Raw genomic sequence first — 22316 nt, forward strand, 5'->3', positions numbered from 1 at the left:
TGGGCTGGACTTACTGTTATAATCTGCTACAAGCACTAAGGAAAGACAGGAGATCTGTCCCTACAATAGAACTAAACTGGATCCCTACGATGTAACGGGGAACCTGATCCTGCGATCAGACCCGCTAAAGTCCTCGGCTAGTCTGTACGAAGACCTATAGATGCAAGGGAGGGATCCCTGCAAGAACTAGGGACTGGGATAAAGTTGGACACCTCCTAGCAGAAATTGTAGCAGTAAAAGACAAACACACCACATAGAACATAGAGGTCAGAAGACCTAGCAAAACTAACAGAGAAAGGTAACAGAGTACCAAGCTAGCTCAAGAGTAGAAAATACAATGAAGTCCAGCAAGGCCAGGAGGGCGGAGCCGGATAAAATAGGCAAAAATGGTCATGTGACCAGCAAACTAGAAAAAACCTAACAGGAGAGTTCTAACATCCACATGTGTTAATTCATAGTTTTGATGCCTTCAGTGTGAATGTGCAATTTTCATAGTCAAGAAAATACAGAAAAAATTTTAAATGAGAAGGTGTGTCCAAACTTTTGGTCTGTACTGTACATGCCCACTCATCAGCTCTTATGTGTGGAGGCTCACCTTAATTCTGACTGGCGTGTTGAAGCTGGTGCTCAACAACTGCCCTCTGCTGCTCACAAACCCTTCCCAACATCTTCAAGGTTGAGTTAAAATGCGTGGTGACATTGCACACCAATCGGTGAGCTGGAAGCTGCAAACACTGCTGAAGCATGGGCAGGGCGGTGAAAGCTGTAGTTGACTTTCTGAAATGTGCACACACACAGCATCGTATCTCAAACAGCTCAAGCAAATCTGGGTTGGTTTTGAGAAACCACTGTGCCACTAAGTTGAGCATATGAGCCAGGCATTGTACGTGTGTGATGTTGCCAAGCCTCAGAGCTGCCACCAGGTTCCGGCCATTGTCACACATGACCATTCCTGGCTGTAAGTTCAATGGTGAGAGCCACAGATCTGCCTGCTCTGTTACAGCTTTCAACAACTCTGCAGCGGTGTGCGGTTTGTCACTTCTTTTATCTTCTCACTATGCATGTCACCTTACAGGTTGGGTCAGTGACTTCATTGTCCACCAACTCGTCTTTCACTTCTGCACCCTGGTCCTCCTCCTGACTTTCTGTCAATTGTGTCTGATCATCATCCACCTCTAGCGACAGTAATTGCACTTTCTTACCTTCGCCTTCGTGTGATCATGACTGCTCAAATGTTTGGGCATCGCTACATGCGATCTCCTGTTGCCCCGGTTGAAGCGGACTGAATGAGGGGCCAGAATCTATAAATGGAAATATGAACAAAACAGCTCTTCGGATTGTTCAAGTGTGGGATCAGTTGTCTCCGGTCACTTGGCATTGTGGGAGAGAGGAGGATCAGGGTGAGGAATATACTCCAAGTTAAAAATATCTCCCTGATCCACACATTCCTCAAACCATAATCTGCATAACGCTAGTGCTTGCCCTCATCATCTCCCGCCTCGACTACTGTAATCTCCTCCTCTGTGGACTCCCTTCCAACACTCTCGTACCCCTTCAATCTATCCTAAACTCTGTTGCCTGACTAATCCACTTGTCCTCCTGCTATTCCCCGGCCTCTCCTCTCTGTCAATCCGTTCACTGTCTCCCCATTGCCCAGAGACTCCATTTCAAAACCCTAACCTTGGCATGCAAAGCCATCCACAACCTGTCTCCTCCATACATCTGTGACCTAGTCTCCTGGTACTTACCTGCATGCAACCTCAGATCCTCTCAAGATCTCCTCTCTACTCCCCTCTTATCTCCTCATGTGCATACAAGATTTCTTCCATTCATCCCCCCTACTCTGGAACTCTGTACCCCAACATATCGGACTCTCGCTTACTGTTGAAACCTTTAAAAGGCACCTGAAGACGCACCTCTTCTGACAAGAGTACAACCTGCAGTAACCCTCGCTCCACTATACCACTGCATGACCAGCTCTACCTTCACCTACTATATCCTCCTCACCCATCCCTTGTAGACTGTGAGCCCTCGTGGGCAGAGTCCTCTCTCCTTCTGTACCAGTCGCCGTCACATTTTTGTTCAAGATTATTGTTATTGTTTTTGCTATGTATACAGCTTTTTCACATATAAAACCGCCGTGGAATAAATAGCACTTTAATAATCATAAATTTGGTCCAGATTCACGGCTACTGAGATTGGACCATGTGGAAGACAGGGTGTTGGTGGTTGCAAACTGATTGGAAGCATTATTTATTTACCTGCTATCCAACCAATAACCTTTTCACACTGGTTTGGCTTCAAGAGTGGTATTCCGCGTGCCCCTAGAAAGTGGGTGAGGAAGCTAGGTCGACATGATGTGGTTGCTTGTTGTACTCCCTCAGCAGGCACAGTTTCATCTTGCCCATGGCCTCGGCCTGTACCATCACATCCACTTTCCCATCCCTTGCTATGCGCCTTGCCCATTTTAAATTGAGTTTAGCATTTGTCATGTTGCCAAAAATGTCTGTATTATTACCGCAATAATACAGAATCACATCTGATAACCATGGGTTTAGGCAGTGACCTGAGAGTCAGAGATGCTTCCATACAGTGATTCCAGCACTGTATGGATGTGTCTGATCTTGTCTCACACACCACATGGTCAGGTAAGGTAGTAAAATGCTAAAATTACATTTACTGGTGAATGTATTTTTCACCATTGAAAGCAATGCAAAAGTGCAAAAACGCATAAAAAATGCTACGTTAAAACATAACCCAGGGTGTGGAGGAGTATTTTTTTTTTGGGGGGGGGGTATTTCACCTTATATGCAAGTCATTACCCTGGAAGGAATGTTCCTTAATGTTTTTTCTAGGAAAATCCGTTTTGGTTTTGTTTTTGCATGTTTTCTTGTGAGTCCGTAAAAGTGGTGTCATAGCCGTGTAGCCCTAGCCTAAAGGGCTATTGAATTACTGCAAGCAGAGGTCTTGAAAATTTATAATTCCTTTTTAAGATGCCTTTCCTTGTATAATAAAATTGAAAACTTTATAAGGAACACCCTTTAAAATCTATAATTAGTAGTTATTGTAAAGGTAATCTCCTTCAGCTAATGCAGTATCCCCAATTGGGAGCATTCAATGCCAATAAAACTACAGTGCAAAATATATTGAAGCAAAAATGATCAAGAGGCTAACAAGCTTAAAAATCAAGGTAATAGATATGGTAGAATAGCTACTGCTTATGCTCCTTGTGTGCATTGGTTTGAAGATACGATCAAACTGGGTTAAAATGGCTTTTTTGGCATCTTTCCACTTCCCAGGCCCACTCAGGCGATACTGGTATGGAGTTCATGGCCCAAAGAACAACTCCCAGGCCAGCTTAGGATCCGACAAAAACAGAGTCTTCAAATTTGGCTTGCAGCCTATTTCTACTGCCACTTCATCCATATAATTCACATAGTCAACTTGAATGGTGTGACACTGACTTTCAACATACCTGTATAAAGACATAGGGCACATCACTGATTGAACAATTCCTTTTAACCATAATTGGAACAGTACACAAAAAAACACCCTTTTAAAATTTCCAATATGCCAGTTGTGTTGCTTTTGCAGTTGCCAAGTTAATGCAGACACCAGACCAAAATGGCATTTATTTTTTAGTCAACTTATTTTAAGAGCCATAACTGGTTATCAGAAGATTGCTTGTTTTTCATATGACAAGTTTTAGTTGACACCATTTTCCCATGAAATACCCCCCCAAAAAGCAGAATTGAACTGCATTTTTATACTGTTTAGTGTGCGGTAAGTCATTTTCCAGGTCAGTATGACCCTTGCTAAAATATTATATTATAATTAGTGATGAGTGAACGTGCTCGCCACTGCTCAGTATTCGCCCGAGCATCACAGTGCTCGACAAGCTCGGTGCGTATTTCTGAGCTGTTCGGGCAGGAACTCGGGTCCCAACACAGCATGTTTGGCATTCTTTAGAGAACCAATGAACATGCAGGGATTGCTTGCCCCACACTGTAATGCAGTAGCCATGTTGGTTGTGGGCATTACAGTGATTGGCTGGCTGCACAGCGTCATTAGGTCTATATAAGACCTGGCGCCGCTATGCTCGTCGCAGTCACTCCGGAGATATATATATCTCCATCTGAACTAACAGTCCTTCTGAGGACTAATCCAACTGCATATATTCAGTGGTGATAGCAGGAGTTAGGCAGGCAGGCAGTGTATATGACAGATTGCAGTGCATGATACAGCACAAGAGGGTCCATTGAACGTCTGCTGCTGTTGTTCTTACAGATATTTGTACACATAGCCCCAGGTATCAAGGGCCAGGGCAAATTTATTTTATCTTAATCCTGGTTATTTGTTTAAAAGCAATCCAGAGTACACCATTTTTTTGCTTCATTTGCTTGTTATCACTGCAGAATACAGCCAGATCTTTTTAATATTACAGCAATAAAATCCACAAATTTGAACTGAACGTGGAATATATTGGCCTCCTTTTCCATTTTGTTGCAGTGTGTCAGTCAAGCTATTCACACTAGGTCTCTGGGATGAATAGTATTAGTAAACTACAGGCCTACTATTTAAAAACATGGTTCTCTGTCAGAAGTACCACGTATAGCAGCATTCCAAAATCAGCCATTTCTGCCTTCCATTTCATTGCAGGGTGTCAGTGAAGCTATTCACACTAGGTCTCTGTGAAGAATAGTTTTAGTAAACTACAGGCCTGCTGTTTAAAACATTGGTGGTTTTCTATCAGATGTATCACATATAACAGCGTTCAAAAATCTGCCATTTCTGCCTTTCATTTCATTGCAGTGTGTCAGTCAAGCTATTTACACTACATCTCTATGAAGAATAGTATTAGTAAACTACAGGCCTCCTATATAAGACTGTGGTTCTCTATCAGACGTATCACATATAACAGCGTTCCAAAATCAGCCATTTCCGCCTTTCATTTTGTTGCAGTGTGTCGGTCAAGCAATTCACACTAGTTCTCTGTGAAGAATAGTATTAGTAAACTACAGGCCTGCTATTTAAAACCTTGCTTCTCTGGCAGACGTATCACATATAACAGCGATCCAAAATCAGCCATTTCTGGCTTAGTAAACTACAGGTGTAGCACCCTGAGGATTCGGCTGCTGCAGGGGTATTGCACCTCAACCCAGAGGTGTGATATTCCACTCCCGGGTAAGGATGGAGTGTGGACCTGAGCTCGGTAGGCTGCATGCACTACACACATCCCATTTCCGAGGAGCAGACCGACGGTACTCCCACTTAGAAATGTGCAGGTACGACCGAGTCTGTTCCTGGCTGGAGTGGGAGGGGGGTGGAACATCCCAAGTAGTGTAGGGGCAGATAGGGGGAGCAGCCTGGGTAAAGATAGGAGCTCATTGGGTGCTGGTCGCCTGAGCTCACACATAGAGGGTGTATATAAGGTGGGCACCATCAGAGAACAGGGTCAGTCTGTCAGAGTAAGAAGCAGAGGTCCAGATGAGCCTGCAGAGAGAGAGAGGAGAAGAAAGAAAGACCCAGAGAGGGGAAACAAAAAAGGAACTCTGAGAACCCATATACGAACCTGGGGTGAAGAGTTGGCAATAGGGTACCGGATCCCAAACTGGTGGGGGCTAAAGCACACCTCAGCCAGAGACCGGAGGCCGTGGGCAGGATCTGCCACGGCCACCCACCACATCCACCCTGAAGGCAAACCACGTGTAGGGTCAGGGAACCCAAGGCCAAGGGTCGCCCAACAGAAGGCCCGAGGGAGCTGGACTTAGGTGGATCCCTGGTGGGGACGGCCAGAAGAAAGGACAAGAAGGAGGGCTCAGGGACACGCTCCGGACTTGCTTGGGGGTTGGCTGAATCCAGGACCTGGTGGACGCAGCACGGCTCGGGTGGTCACTTGAAGCTGGAGTGACCGGAACATCAGCAGTGAGTAAATACCCTAAACTGCACAACCCGACTCTGTCTTCATTTAACATCTATGCTGCACCACCACAACCCCCATCCTCTGCACCTGACCCCCTGAGGCTATACCCCACCCGTTGGGGGTTATACTATCAAAAGCTGCACCAACACCATCAGCCTCAGCGGACCCTGCTGCAGCGGCGGCCATAGTGACCGCAATACAACGGGTGGCGTAGTCGACATTAAGAACTTAATAACATCTGTAGGACTGCCACATACAACTGAGCTTGACACCCTGGGCACGGACCGGGTCACAGTCACTCGGAAGACTACAACCCCCATCTGATCCGGCTCCGGATATTCCCCTAAAGAATATGGCCCAGGGGGCGCGTCAACTTTGGCGTAGTCGGCAGGATTACGTGCCCACAACAACCGGGTACTGCGTGCCTGAAGAAAAGAACGAGTTTACCTCAAAAAGAAGTCTCCTGCCGGTTCCGGAGGGTCCCCGCCATCGGACTCCATCACAGGTCGATTCCAGCCGGTTGTCCGCCGTTGGCGGCGTTTTCCCGCCGTCTGCGGAGTTTCCCGCCACTGGGAGACGATTCCCGCCATTTCCAAAGGTTTCCCGCCTTGGAAGAGCGGACGCCATTATGGGCGTGCCAGAGGATGGCAAGAGGCCACCTCCCATCGTGGGCCAGGACCGAAAATGGCGCCAAAAGTGGAAACCGCCCCCACCAACAGAGACTGTGATGCTAGAGGTGTCTGTCAGCGTGAAAGAACTGCCCCTGGAGCTGACAATCACCAAGTGGCCCCGGGACCGCCCTCGAAGTGGGAGGACTGAGAAGAAGAGAAAAAAGATGGGTGTCGCTTGGAGCAGTCTGGAGCGAGCGCACCCGGAGGCAAGAAGCCTGGAGAAGAGTATCGGAGGAGCTTACCCGGAGATGGCGAGAAAGCAGAGCAGCACCGGCCCGTTGGCCAGGAGCCTGCTAGAAACAGAGGAGGGAGAGCAGAGCAGCACCGGCCCGCTGGCCAGGAGCCTGCTGGAGACAACAGAAGGAGAGCAGAGCAGCACCGACCCGCTGGTCAGGAGCCTGCTGGAAACAACGACCCCACTAGGCCTAGTGGAGGTCCTAGCACAGCTCCCCCGAGACCGGGAGTGTGCACAGACTGCGCTGGAGGGCCTCGCACGGAGGATGGCCCGGGTGCAACGAGAGACGTTGGCGGAGTGGAGCCGAGAGATGGCCCAGCAGACCGAGACTCGTCAGCGGAGCACGCCACCCGAGACGAGGAGACAGACCGCCTCTGAGGATGGCGCAGGAGGACTGAAGGCCGGAGACGGCGCCGAGAAGGGAGCCGAACGAAAGGAGGCAGGTAAAGGGGACGTTTCTACCCCAAACCGGGAAACCACGTACCTGCCCCAGCTCCCCGTCGCAGAGCCCGAAGTACCCCCTGCCGTGCCCGTAACCACAACGTCACCGCCACAGACTAGGCCTCAACCGGAAGCCGCAGACGCGACCCCTGTGACGTCACACGCCTCGACCCCGAGCGTGACCAAGCAGGAAGTACCACCGGCCTGGTCGCAGGGCCTAGTACCCCCGGGCGCCGCAATACCAACAGCGCCCCCTACCTCCGCGGAGCCACCGGCCTGGTCGCAGGGCCAAGTAGCCCAGGGCGCCGCCGTCCTTACGGTGCCCTTCACTTTCCAGATACCCCAGGCCTGGCCGCAAGGCCCGGGCAACCCGGGCGCTAACACCACCGCGCCCATAAGACCAAGAGTGCCGCATCTGGGAGAGGACCTGTTTATCCAACACACGTGCCCGGATGGGCAGCCTTTCATCTGGCCCCAGGAATATCATGAACTGGAACGGCAGAGGAAGGCTGGGGCCATGTGTGCACCCCTGATCCTGGCTCCAAAGCCCGTAAAGAGGATCTCGCCCCCGCTAGAAGAGACCCAGTTTGAGTGGGACCCCACCGGAGAAGACCTCATGGGGTTCACTCAGGAGACTCGGGCAGCTGCAGCGGAGCGTGCTGAGTGCTGCCGCCAACAGCTCGAGGTCTTCGAGAGGGAGCGGAGAGAGAGGCGGGTCCGGGAACAGCAAGCTCAAATAAGGAGCGCGGAGCAGAAGAGCCGGGCCAGGAGAGACCCCCGTGCAGCGCATAGTCCCCGCACCACCGGGACTGTGATCAAGTTTAACATGCAGCATGGGTGGGGCTTCATCCGAGACCACCGCACCCTAGGCGACGTCTTCGTGACCAGGAGAGACGTTGAGTCCCACCTACCGGAGGGACACAGAGGTCGTGACCTTTACATCGGGGACGAGGTCACCTTCACCCGGCACAAGTGTGCCAAAGGACCCTACGCCCTCCATGTGCATCGCCTGACGGAGGAAGAGCTGCGGTGTGAGGAGGAAGAACAAGAGGACCCGGACGGGTCTGAAGCTAAAGGAAAACATAAAGAAAGAGCAGGAGGACGTCGTCGTTAAGTACAGCGAAGCAGAAGCTGTATATAGTTGCCCGTCGGGGCACCGTGAACTGTTACTGCTGCTATCATAGTCCCCGTTGGGACCAGCAAGTGTGAACTGTTTACCCGTTTAACCCTTAAATCCCACTGACCGAGGACTGAGAGCGGTCATTCCTCCCTATTCCCATTACCTGGCCGAGGACTGAGAGCGGCCACCTTCCCTTTTGTAAATAGTTGCGCTTCCTAAAGCGCCCCCTACCGGTTTTATAGGAAAACCATTTTTCAAGAAAAGACTGTCGCACTTTACCCGGTCACACGTTGCACAGTGACCGGAGGAGGAGCCAGAGGCGACGAGAATGTTTTATATGAAAAGTTTTATGATGCTGCTAATATATGTTGTTTTATATGTTTTTATTATGTTGTTTATATGAAAAAAATTGTATGTTTTGTGGTGTTTTGTTCTTACAGCCCGAGGACGTGCTGTGATTTACCAGGGGGGAATGTAGCACCCTGAGGATTCGGCTGCTGCAGGGGTATTGCACCTCAACCCAGAGGTGTGATATTCCACTCCCGGGTAAGGATGGAGTGTGGACCTGAGCTCGGTAGGCTGCATGCACTACACACATCCCATTTCCGAGGAGCAGACCGACGGTACTCCCACTTAGAAATGTGCAGGTACGACCGAGTCTGTTCCTGGCTGGAGTGGGAGGGGGGTGGAACATCCCAAGTAGTGTAGGGGCAGATAGGGGGAGCAGCCTGGGTAAAGATAGGAGCTCATTGGGTGCTGGTCGCCTGAGCTCACACATAGAGGGTGTATATAAGGTGGGCACCATCAGAGAACAGGGTCAGTCTGTCAGAGTAAGAAGCAGAGGTCCAGATGAGCCTGCAGAGAGAGAGAGGAGAAGAAAGAAAGACCCAGAGAGGGGAAACAAAAAAGGAACTCTGAGAACCCATATACGAACCTGGGGTGAAGAGTTGGCAATAGGGTACCGGATCCCAAACTGGTGGGGGCTAAAGCACACCTCAGCCAGAGACCGGAGGCCGTGGGCAGGATCTGCCACGGCCACCCACCACATCCACCCTGAAGGCAAACCACGTGTAGGGTCAGGGAACCCAAGGCCAAGGGTCGCCCAACAGAAGGCCCGAGGGAGCTGGACTTAGGTGGATCCCTGGTGGGGACGGCCAGAAGAAAGGACAAGAAGGAGGGCTCAGGGACACGCTCCGGACTTGCTTGGGGGTTGGCTGAATCCAGGACCTGGTGGACGCAGCACGGCTCGGGTGGTCACTTGAAGCTGGAGTGACCGGAACATCAGCAGTGAGTAAATACCCTAAACTGCACAACCCGACTCTGTCTTCATTTAACATCTATGCTGCACCACCACAACCCCCATCCTCTGCACCTGACCCCCTGAGGCTATACCCCACCCGTTGGGGGTTATACTATCAAAAGCTGCACCAACACCATCAGCCTCAGCGGACCCTGCTGCAGCGGCGGCCATAGTGACCGCAATACAACGGGTGGCGTAGTCGACATTAAGAACTTAATAACATCTGTAGGACTGCCACATACAACTGAGCTTGACACCCTGGGCACGGACCGGGTCACAGCCACTCGGAAGACTACAACCCCCATCTGATCCGGCTCCGGATATTCCCCTAAAGAATATGGCCCAGGGGGCGCGTCACAGGCTTGCTATTTAAAACCATGGTTCTCTATCAGACGTATCCCATATAACAGCGTTCCAAAATTAGCCATTTCTGGCTTCCATTTCCATTTTGTTGCACTGTGTTGGTCAAGCTATTCACACAAGGTTCCTGTGAAGAATAGTATTAGGAAACTACAGGCCTGTAATTTAAAACCGTGGTTCTCCATCACACGTATCACATATAACTGTGGTTCAAATCCAGCCATTTGTAGTGAACGTGGAAAATACTGTCCTCCATTTAAAGATTGTAGCAGTGTGTCAATGTACACCATTTACAGGTCCATTTGCTTGTTTGCAGAATACAGCCAGATTTCTTTTCGTTTTATTCATATTACGGTATTGTGGAAGCAGAGGAACTTTTTTCAATGATCAGACCCACATGATCCATATGACTGCCGTAATAATACAGAAATTTTGTGGAGCGTGCCAAATATTCCATACTATTAGACGACTGCTTGAAACTGTGGCCATCAGACGTTATCCCATATGACTGCTCTAAAAATCCAGCAATTATTGTGAGCCTGTCAAATATTACAATCCATTTAAAGTAATACAGTTGTGGGTTCAAACCTATTCACAGTTGGCTGCTGACAAATAGCATATCTGTGAACAATGTTGTCAGAGTATTACGCCACTTTTACAGACTGATGCAAAATAAACATACAAAAAACAAGCTAAAATGGAAAAAATGTTAAGAAACATTCTTTCTAGGCTAATGACTTGTATATATGGCCAAAGAAAAAAAAAAAAGTTATGGACTGTGGAAGACATTTATGCGACCAGAATGAACACTCATCTATAGCTGGTGATGATACCACCTAGTAGCACCTGTCTCTATTGTAAATGCATCTAAGGCTGCGTTCACACATTGCGTATTTCCCTGCATTTTTTTACGCTGCGTATTTTCCTGATTTTTTTACCTGCGTTTTTTTAAGCAGGTAAAAAAAGCACCTCCATTCACACACTGCATAAAAAAGCGCAGCAAAAAACGGAGTGTGAAAATGAAGGGTGACATGTGTAATGTCACACTTCATTTCAGTGTGACTTGTGTACTGTCTGTGTCTGTGTGTCGTGTGTGTACTGTCTGTGTCTGTGTGTCCTGTGTGTCTATGTGTCGTGTGTGTGTCCCTAGCAGTGTATGTACAGACTATGGATACTCACCTACCCGATGGATGAGAGACGCGTCTGCTCCGTCCCGCGCTTGCAGGATCTGCCGTGAAGCGATCAGCAGACTGTCAGCTGACTGGCTTGTAATCAGCTGACCGGAAGCCGGTTACAAGCCGGTTAGCTAACAGCTGATCAGCTCACCGGCAGATGCTGGAAGCGCGGGATTGGAGCGGACCGGACGCTTCTCCCCTGACATCGGGTAGGTGAGTATCCATCCTGCGCCTCCGTAAAAAAGCGATGGAATTACGCAGTGTGTGAACACCGCTGCGTAATTCCATAGCTTATAATGGGCACAATAGAGAGAAAGCACAGGACGCAGCTGCGTATAGAATTGACATGCCAATTCTATACGCTGCTGCGCTTTCCCGCTGCGTAAAATTACACAGTGTCTGAACGGCAAAGTGAATTTCCCATTCACTTTGCTGGCAGACACAAAGCACATTGCGTATTTTCAAAAAGCGCACGCAAAAAAGCAATGTGTGAACGCAGCCTAACAGCGTTATCGATAGGGAATAGAATAGATTTTAGATTTTTTTGGGCAGCACCAGCAGCACACAGTATAAGGCAATATAATACCTGGCTGGGTCGATGTAATACGCCATCCATACTGTGATACCTCACCCGTAAAAGAATTTCAGATAAGACAGTTAATATTCTAGGATAGAGAATCTATTTGAATTGTCCTTCCCTTTATTAAGGCGTGTGTCTCCTATACTGTTATTGCATATGTAGTAATTTCAAGGGTTGCCAAAAATTAGGATGAACTCCAATACACATTTGAAGAGATGTAAAAAAATAAATACTGTAAATAAATAAAAACACAGTTGGATCTTTTTAGTATAAAAACCAGACTCGCCAATGTAATCTAAATGTAATCACATTGCTCAGGTCCTGCACCTCCTCCTCCTCCTGTTCGGCCTCCATCTCCGAAATGACCACATCAGTCACAAGCTGGAAGCACTGCCTTAGCCAAGTGGCGACAGGCTGTGCTGAAGATAATATGCTTAATGCTTAGGTGACAAACCGCCCACCTCTGCAGAGTTGTAGGAAGCTGTAATACAGCAGCCTCATCTGTGGCTCTCACGGCTGATCATACAGCCAGGCATGGTCATGTGTGACAATGGGTGGAACCTGGTGGCGGAGAAATGGCAGCCGGAGCAGATACGGTTTCCCTCTATGCTAGTCCTTTCACCAAGCTAAAGAATATGGCTGTGGTGAAATACAACTCTCACTGAGAAGCAGTGTCAGATTGAAAAACATCGGGCCCACCAGAGGATTTGATTCTGAGGGCCCTCCTTTCTCCCCCACTCAAGAACCCCATAGCAGCTGCAAAGTTTGCGCTATCATGAACTCTCCTGATGGAGAAACCAGGGCCCACCCGAGGATTCTCAGGTGGGCCCGTAAAACCCTGCCGAGAAGCAGCCCTGGCTAAGAAAAGTCTATGGGAAGGTTCCCGGACAATCTATGGCTGATTTTTTACTGTGGACTGGCTCCAGCAATCTATAAGATTGCAATTTATTATCCCTTCACTGGCTCCCCTATGGCCAGAGACTTCAGTTCAAAATCATAACCATGACATGCAAAGCTATCCACAACCTGTCTGCTCCATATATCTGTGACCTAGTCTCCCAATACATACCTGTACGCAACCTCCAATCCTCACGAGATCTCCTTCTCTACTCCCATCTTCTCTCCTCTTCCGACAATCACATACAATATTTTTCCCGTGCATCCCTTCTACTCTTGAACTCTGAACCCCAACATATCAGACTCTTGCCTACTGTTGAAACCTTTAAAAGGAAGCGGAAACCTCTTCTGACATCCCTACAACCTGCAGTAACCCTTGCTCCACCATACTGCTGCATGACCAGCTGTACCCTTACCTACTGTATCCTCACCCATCCCTTATAGACTGTTTGTGCGCCCTCACAGGCAGGGTCCTCTCTCCATTTGAACCAGGCAGTTACCTCTTTTCACATGTAAAGGCAATGGAATAAATGGCGCTATAATAATAAATAATAATAATTATACTACTTGTACTCTGGTCAATTGATGGCACCCATTGAATCCAATGGCATTTGGCAATGTTTGGCAAATATTTGACAATTACATTGGCGAGTGTTGCAAAATCGGCGATTGTAATTCGAAACGAATATTGAAATATTCGCTTGTCTCTAATCAGAAACACCCTTAAAAAAGTTATGTGGGTGTTGCATCATGGTCTCCCTGGTGATATGGTGGTGGAGGATGAGGAAAAGCAGGAGGGCAACATAAAATAGAACAATTCCTTAAGGGTATACCCATGTCTGGGTGTGAAGGGGTGCATGGGAATGAACCGCTAAAAAAATAACCACTGGATTTGAGTTTATGTTTGATGCTATCATCTGGTGGTGTTGAAAGAAGTCTGACCCAATCCAGCCCTTGTTCATTTTTATAAGAGTCAGCCTGTCAGCATTTTCAGTTTTATCAGTTATAATGCCCTCGGCAGCACTAAAAACCATCTCTGACAAAACGCTAGCGGCCATGACCTCCAAGGCGTAGAAAGACAGTTCATGCCACGTGTCCAGCTTGAATCTTCCAAAACTTTTCCCTCCTTGTCAGAGTACCCCGTGTATCAGGGCCTGGGCACTGGGAGGGTCTGAGAAAACTGTCACAGACCTTTATTAGCATTCTCCTGCCTCTGTCGCATCTGATTTGTGTCTCCCTCGCTTGTACTCTGGTGACCTCTGCCACCAGAGTTGTCAGATGGGAATTTTTTTTTTGTTATAATTCTTCAACAAGAGCCTGAACTTAATATCTCCAAAAATGAACTCCTCTGGTTCCTCCCTCTGCTAACCTTCCTATACCTGACTTTGGAATTTCCTACAGGTGGTGCCACCTTAACTCCCCACTTGGCATGCCTCCTATCTTGGAGTCATATTTGACACACAACTTTCCTTTATTCAATGTGGAAAATCATTCACTCGTTCATGTCATCTGCACCTTAAAAACTTCTCCAGAGGTCGACCTTTTCTCACCTTTGATGCTGCAAAAACTCTTACTGTCACTCTTATTCACTAGTGCAACTCTCTTCTAACCGTTCTCCCTGTAAACAAACTGTCTCCTCTCCAATCCCTTCTAAATGCAGCAGCCAAGGTCGTATTTCAATCAAGCCGCTTCACCAACGCCTCTACCCTGTGCCAGTCATTTCGCGGGTTAGGTTAAACAATCGCTACAGAATACAATACAAGCTCATCTCTCTCACCCACCAAGCTGTCCACAGTTCTGCACCGGCCTATATCCTTTCCCTCATTTCACCCCCCCTGTGCCCTCCATTCTGCAATTGATTTAAGACTGACATCCTCCTTAATCAGTACCTCACACCTCCGTCTCCAAGAATTCTTTTGTGCCTTGCCAGTTTTCTGTAATGCCCAAAATGCATACAATGCGATGGTCATGGTAAAGGCAGGGGAACATAAAGTCGGCCTTGTGTGCCAGACTGCCAACAGCCAAGACTTCCCTGTTATCACCAAGAGTATGACTGTCTATGTTTGTTTCCTCCTTCGCCTCCTCATTATCACCCAATCTGCGTTGAGATGAGATGAGGCTGAGCTGGGTAGCATCACCCTGTATAGTTCCTTGCTCCGCCTGCCATGCCTCCTCTTTAATTGTGAGCATCGTGTGTTTCAGTAGACAGAGAAGAGGAATGGTGATGCTAATAATGGCGTCATCGCCGCTCACCATCTTGGTGGAGTCCACAAAGTTTTGGAGGAGGGCACAGATGTCAGACATCCATGCCCACTCATCAGCTCTTATGTGCGGAGGCTGACCAGAATGCTGACGGACGTGTTAAAACTGGAACTCAACAACTGCTCTCTGCTCGTCTAAATCATTCCAAACATCTGTAACATTGATTTCCAACGGTAGTCACATCACACACCAGTCGGTGAGCTGGAAGCTGCAAATGCTGCTGAATCCCTGCCAGGGCGTCAGAAGCTGCAGCTGACTTTCTGAAATGGGCACACTCGTGGTGTACTTTCACAAGCCGATCTGGCAGGTCCGTGTAGATTTTCAGAAACTGCAGAACCACTAAGTTGAGCACATGGGCCAGGTATGGCACATGTGCGAGCTTGCCTAGCTTCAGAGCCACCACCAGGTTCTCTGATACAGCTTTCAACAACTCTGCAACGGTGTGCAGTTTGTTGCCTAAGCATACAGTCCTGCTTACTGTTATTGGCACACACAAAGTTTAAGTAAATAAGCTGGAATATGTCCTGAAAAAATGAATCAAGTGATGGAGATGGAGGCTGAAGAGGAGCAGGAGGTGGTTTAGGAGAATGTAGAGGCAACCCTGATTGACCCAGGGCCCACAATCCTCTGCATCGGGAGAATGTGTTCCATCCAAGTGTCCCACTGGGTCCCAGCTTCCACAATATTAACCTAGTGCAATGCATCAGTGAGATGAACCGTCCCTGGCCACATTCACATGTCCACGTGTTTGTGGCTATGCCGTCCTTTCCACTTAAGTGTACTGGGGAGGGCACTAGTAATATTCTGGGACCCGCGCTTGTGGAAGGCGGAGACGATACCGGGAGAAATAGTGGCGGCTAGGGACCGAGTATGGACACTTGGCCGCCGCTGCCATTAAGTTGTGGAAAGCTTCTTTCTCCACGGGAATAAAAGGCAACATCTGAAGTACAAGCAGTCCAGAAATGTGGCAGTTTAGTATTGCGGCCTGTGGGTGGGTGCGTGGGTGGATGGCTGCATACTTGCGCTTGCATTCCAAGTAACAGAAAACTAAGGAGATGGATGGTCTCATCATCATTACAACCTGCAAGGTTTGCACTAAGAACTCTCCTGATGAAGAAGCCAGGGACCACCGGAGGATTCTCCAGTTCTCTGGTGGGCCCGTCCAACCCTGTCGAGAAGCAGCACAGGCTAATAAAAGTGTGTGGGAAGGTTCCCGGACACTCTATGGCTGTTTTATTTACTGTGGAATGGCTCTGTACCATCCCTGGCCACATTCACTTGTCTACGTGTTTGTGGTTAGGCTGTCATTCCCAGTAGGTGCATTGGGGAGGGCACTGGTAATGTTCTGGGACCCGTGCTTGTGGAAGGCAGAGACGATACCGGGAGAAATACTGGTGGCTGGGGACCGAGTTTGGACACTCGGCTGCTGTCATGGGGTTGTGGAAAGCTTCCGCCTCCACAAGCATAAAAGGCAACATTTCAAGTGCAAGCAGTCCAGAAATGTGGCAGTTTAGTATTGCAGCCTGTGGGTGGGTGAGTGGTTGGCTGCATACTTGAGCTTGCATTCCAAGGACTGTGGTAGGGACAAATGAACGCTGTGAAGGGACAAGGACGTGGATGGTGATGGTCACAAGTCTTCAACGACAGGTGCAGGGCAGAAGGCATCTTCACATGCGCCAAGGATGGGATTGGCATGCACGCACAACAGTGGAAGAGTCATTGGTGTCACCCACAGACACTGTTTCTGGATCTTTATGTTTGGCCAAGCTAGTCGGGTGGTTTGCAGTCATGTGCCTGAGCATGCTGGTGGTGGTCAGGCTGGTAGTTTTGGTGCTCTTGCTGATGCAGGCCTGGCTGATGCTGCAAATGGCCTTTTTGGGGTTATTTGAACAGTCTTTAAAAAAGAACCAGACTCTTGAAGACCTAACAGTTTTACTGGCAACTTCTGTCTTGTTGGTGTTCCGGGGAGCAGAACACTGCTTGTTCCTGCCTGTTGTAATGCTACGCCTCCCTCCCCCTCTGTGCTGCTGTCCTCGCTCTACATGTCCCTTTGCCAGGTTGGGTCAGTGACTGCATTGTCCACCTCTTCGTCTTTCACTTCCGCACCCTGGTCCTCCTCCTGACTTTCTGTCCATTGTGTCGCATCATTATCCACCTCTTGCAACAGTAACTCCACTTTCCTACTGTCACCTTCGGGTGACCATGGCTGCTCAAATCGCTTCATGCGATCTTCTGTTGCCTTACTCAAAGCTGGCCAGTCGAGAGACCTGAATCTATCAATGGAAAAGTGAGCAACTCTTGGGGTAAGTTTGGACTCTAATTTCTCCTTCAAACCACATATCCAAGCTCTTTACATTTCTGAGCGGACCAAGCGAGGTGTGAGGAAGGAGGATCAGGGAGAGGAAGATTCCGACTCCAAGTAAAAAAAATCTCCCGGATCCACACATTCCTCAACCACGAATCTTCAAAAACACTAGTGCACGCCCTCATCATTAGTGATGACCGAATTTACTTAACGAATGTTCTAAGGTTTTAAATTCGGCACAAATATGGCACATTTGGATTGATCGGAACGGTGAGCAAAATTTCTTACAATCGGAAATTGTTAGACGAATAAGCGTGGGAACGCGAATACGGGGCAACCACAGCGTTTTGAATAGTTTTGGTAGCATAGTGAAAGTCTATGTTGAGCGGGGAGACATGGTAGCCGAGTGTGGGGGCTGTGGAGAGCTCAGAACAGGTCGGATCAGCGGAGCTCTTTTTTTTTTCCGGTAGGCTGTAACTTCAAGTCACGAAAGCGCGACCAGCCAATCAGAGCACAGGAAGCATCCACACTGTCCAGACAAAAGGGCTTGTGAAATTGGCTGCTGAAATCACATGTCCTCTCCATATAAAAACTGGCCATGTTCCCTCAGCGCAATTCTATCCATGTAACTACTAGGGAAACAGACGCAGCTCAATGTTCTCCTGTGTAATGACAGATATTAGCTAGCTAGGATGGGCGCTTATGTGGAAGTCAGATAGTGTAGATAATTCCTGGTCTGTGTACCTGTGCAATCGATGCTGCAGCACTTTTTTTTTTTCTTGTGCAAGTACTGAGATTTATACAGAAAGAGAGGGCCCATGCCTTACAACAGTGTGGTGTTCGCTTGTATTTAGCTCCATGCATGAGTATACCTTCAATATATTCTTGCACTTGCTAATGTGATCAAGCAAGCAAGAGCAGCCCACCTTTTCATTTTGTGGGTTTTAAATTCTGCAGAGTCTACAGAGCTTCTGATTGCAGAGTACAAAAAACTTTTTTTTTCTCTTTTTAATGTGATAGTGCAAGCTGTCTTAGCCCAGTTTTTCCTTTTTTGGCTGGGTGAAATGCATCTGTACGGACAGTAAAACAAATCTGTTTTTTGGGTTGGTTTCGTGGGACAAACGTGATGCACTGCGCTATAAGCCAGCTACTACATCTGTGGTAGTCAAATACAGCTGTACGCACAGTCAAACAAATATATATTTTTGTTGGCAGGCAGAGTCCACAAAAGTTTTTTTAGTGTGGTAAAGGTGATCCAGTCTGCTAAAAGTCAGATACTATTTTAGTGGCATTGGACTTCATCTGGTTTCAGAGTAAAAAAGTACAATTTTTTTGCTATTCACAGTCCAAGAAATATTTTTTCATGGGACAAACGTGATACACTGTGCTATAAGCCAGCTACTACGTCAGTGTTGGTCAAATTCAGCTGTATGCACAATCAACCAAATATATATTTTTGTGGGCAGGCGGAGTCCACAAAAGTTTTTTTAGTGTGGCAAAGGTGATCCAGTCTGCTAAAAGCCAGATAGTATTTTAGTGACGTTGAACTTCACCAGGTTTCAGAGTAAAAAAAAAATGTTTCTCTTTCTAGGCACGGTCCAAAAAATATTTTTTTGTGTGATAACCGTGATACACTGTGCTATAAGCCAGCTACTACGTCAGTGGCGGTCAAATTCAGCTGTACGCAGAGCTTATGCAGAGTAACAAAAAAATATTTTTTGCTCTGAGTAACATGATACAGTAGGCTAGATCTGAGCTTGAAATATTTTGGAGCATATATTCTATGTCATACTGGGCTCATCCACAGTAAAAAAAAATTCTTCTGTTCCTAATGTGATACAGCAGGCGACATCTCAGTTTGAAATAGTTTGGATAATATTTCCTATGTTATACAGGCCTCATCCACACTAAAAAAAAAATACTTTCTTCTATTCCTAAAGTTATACAGCAGGAGACATCTCAGTTTGAAATTGTTCGTATCATATCTTTTATGATATACAGGCCTCATCCACAGCAAAAATATACTTTCTTCTGTTACTAACGTGATAGAACAGGGGACATCTCAGTTTGAAATTATTTGGAGAATATCTCGTATGTTTTATTGGCCTCATTCACACTAAAAAATTTCTTTCGTCTGTTAGTAACGTTATACGGCAGGCCATATCTTGTCATTTAGTGTTGCTGAAATTCAGGTATATGCAGAGCTGTTGCAGAGGAAAAAAACAAATTTTTGTTTAGTTAATAGCGTGCTCCTAACCACAGTATCTGAGCAACATGAGTGGGAAAAAGAGAGGTTGTGGTGGAAGGGGGAATGTGCTCGGTGTTCAAGGTATACGTGGGGTACGTGGTAATGTTAGTAACAGCACCAGTGAACCAACACAAACAGGTCCTATCCAAAGACAACTGAAAACTTCAATTACTGGACAGCCTACTCCACTCCCTTTCTTTGGCAGCCGCACAGCGATACGCCTTGTTAATAAGGGCCAGAAAGAGCAGGTGCTCCAGTAGATGGCAAGCGCTGCTTCAAGTACCCTCTCCTCTTCTTCCTCCATTTAAACATCACACGCAATACAGTCCACAAAGGAGGCACCCCAATTACCCATGCTTCCCTCCACATTACAACAGTCCAACTGCCCAACTGACTGTAGCGAACCACAGATGGGCGAGTCTGTAGAACTGTTCACCCATACCATGGTCATCAGAAGTGTACTCCAAATAGTCAAAGAGTCAAGAGGAGTAAAGCATCTGCACCAATGCCCCAAATTTTTTTTAGCTTGGATTCGGGGCAGGACGAATTAGGGTCCAAGCAGGTTCCTGACCCTCGTCACCAGACGTTAACCGCAGGGGAGGGAGGTGATGCCGATGAGAATCCGATACCTGAGGCTGATGCCGACTGTACTGTGCTGTCAGGACAACAAGAGGAGAAGGGTCACTGTGAGAGTGAGGAATGGGATAACACATTGGATGATAACGAGGTTGAAGATCCTACTTGGTGTGAACCCAGAGTCACGCAGCCGAGTAACTCATCTGAGGAGGTGGAGGAGGAAGATGAGGTTACATTTCACAGTACGGTGCAGACACGGAGTGATGCAAGCACGAAGAGCACTGCATCCTTAGCCACAACCGTGGCTGTGGCCAGCGTGGTGATGGGTCTGCAGCTCACAGGGGCAGCAAGGGTACCCTAGCATGGGCCTTTTTTGTCACCGCAGAGGATGAGCCAACTCACTTTGTCTGCAAACTTTGAGATAAAAAACTCCAGAAGAGGCAAAAACTGCAATAATTTGACTACCACATGCATGAATGTTCACATGCTCCAATAACATACGTAATGCTGGGAATCTCACCGCACCGAAATGCGGACCAGCGGACCTCAACAAGCATCAGCTGCACAATCAAACGCATCAGCTGCTTCTTCCTCCTCCTCTGTTACCGTGCCAAGTATTGTCATGCAGGTCTCCCATCGCAGAAACTCCTGTTCTTTACTGGAGTTGAGTCACCCCCGTAGTGTTCGGGTTCGGTTCGGTTCGTCGAACTGTTCGTCGAACACCATTAAAACCAATGGCAGGCAAACAAAAAAACATAGAAACACATAGAAAACACCTTCAAAGGTGTCCAAAAGCTGACAAACTGCTCAGAAGACACAACTAACACATGGAAAAGTGACAAGTACATATAGTCATGCGAAAATAAAAGAGGTGGAGGACTAAAAGGAGGGGGAGACACAGCTATAGGCATGTCATGCCCTTCTAAAATCAAGAAAGGCTGGAGTAAAAATCTAAAATCAGCCTACCAACACCCAGACGTCGTGACAAGAAAATTAAAAAAAGAAATATCTTTAGGTAGAATGGCGGTTCCATTCAGAACACTTTCCTTACAATACGTAGTGGTATCCCCGTTGTGAGCTGTGCCAAAAACGGAACCCAATACATTCGGACTAATCCACCATTTGTCATATCCAAGGGGCAGGTCAGTAAACGACAACATCGACGCGGAACCAAGTACAGTAGTATATACTGTACATCCTTTGACAAGGCAATCAGGCGGATCAAGAAGTTGGGAAGGGTCACCCTAATGGCCAAAACAGACATTGATGTGGCGTTCCGGTTACTTACTACCTGTGCCTCCGAATAGTGTCCACCTATTGGGCTGCTTTAAGGAAGGAGCATACTATATAGATCGCTGTTTGCCCATGGGGTGGTCCAGATCCTGTCCACTATTTGAGGCATTTAGTTGCTTCCTCGAATGGGTTGTAATGGACGTTTCTAAGGGGGAACATATTATCCATTACCTCGACAACTTCTTATGCCTGGACCCAAGAGATTCGCCACAGTGTGAATACACACGGTAGTCCACCTGTGAGAAGGAGAGAGCTGTAGGGAGAGTGAACACCACAGAGCTGAGGGGTTAGATGGAGAACGGAAGAAGGAAAGAGGGCGAGGGAGGTAAGGGAGTACAGTGGAAGGTCGACCTGAGCTCCCCCACGTTCCTGCTGGGCAGGGAACAGCCCTGGGAAGAAAAGCCGCTTGCGCATCCCTTTGAGGTTACGGGCGCGAGTGGGCAGAGGGACTACGCTGGAGTGCGAAGCCGACACGGCCAGTCCGTTCCTGCCAGTGCGACCTCCGTGTCACCGGGTTTGTGCCAGAGCCGCGGTGGACCCTGACGGCAAGCCCCCCTCTCCCAATACTGGTGCCTGTCCGCTGGTGGGTCGAGCCCCCCCGCGGTGGAGGCAAGTCTAATCTTTGTAATTTAAATTGGCTCTGTAATTTGAATGAGTACACTTTAAATCCTTTTACAAGGATCTATTGGAGGGCAAGTCTGATTCCAGCAGCTGCGGTAATTCTAGCTCCAGCTGCGTCCACTAAAGCTGCTGCAGTTAAAAAGCTTTTATGTGGATCGAGCTTGGAGGTCCACCGCAAGGCGTGCTACTGCCAGTCCCAGCCCCCTTGCCTTGGGGCGCCTCCCCGATGCTCTTCACTGAGTGTCCCGGGGGCCCGAAGAATTAAGTGTCCAAACCACAGGTGGTGTAACTTGCTTAACAGCTGGGATA

General features: G+C 47.9%; 1 pseudogene; it reads right to left on the reverse strand.

Moving 5' to 3' along the window:
• Positions 1 to 2938: 2938 nt before the first annotated feature.
• LOC141156757 (flavin-containing monooxygenase 5-like) overlaps positions 2939 to 22316 on the reverse strand; it is a 363305-nt pseudogene continuing 343927 nt past the window's right edge.

Source organism: Phyllobates terribilis, unplaced genomic scaffold, assembly GCF_046119375.1.
Source record: "Phyllobates terribilis strain yellow unplaced genomic scaffold, ASM4611937v1 Scaffold_8__6_contigs__length_399053987, whole genome shotgun sequence".
Lineage (NCBI taxonomy): Eukaryota > Metazoa > Chordata > Amphibia > Anura > Dendrobatidae > Phyllobates > Phyllobates terribilis.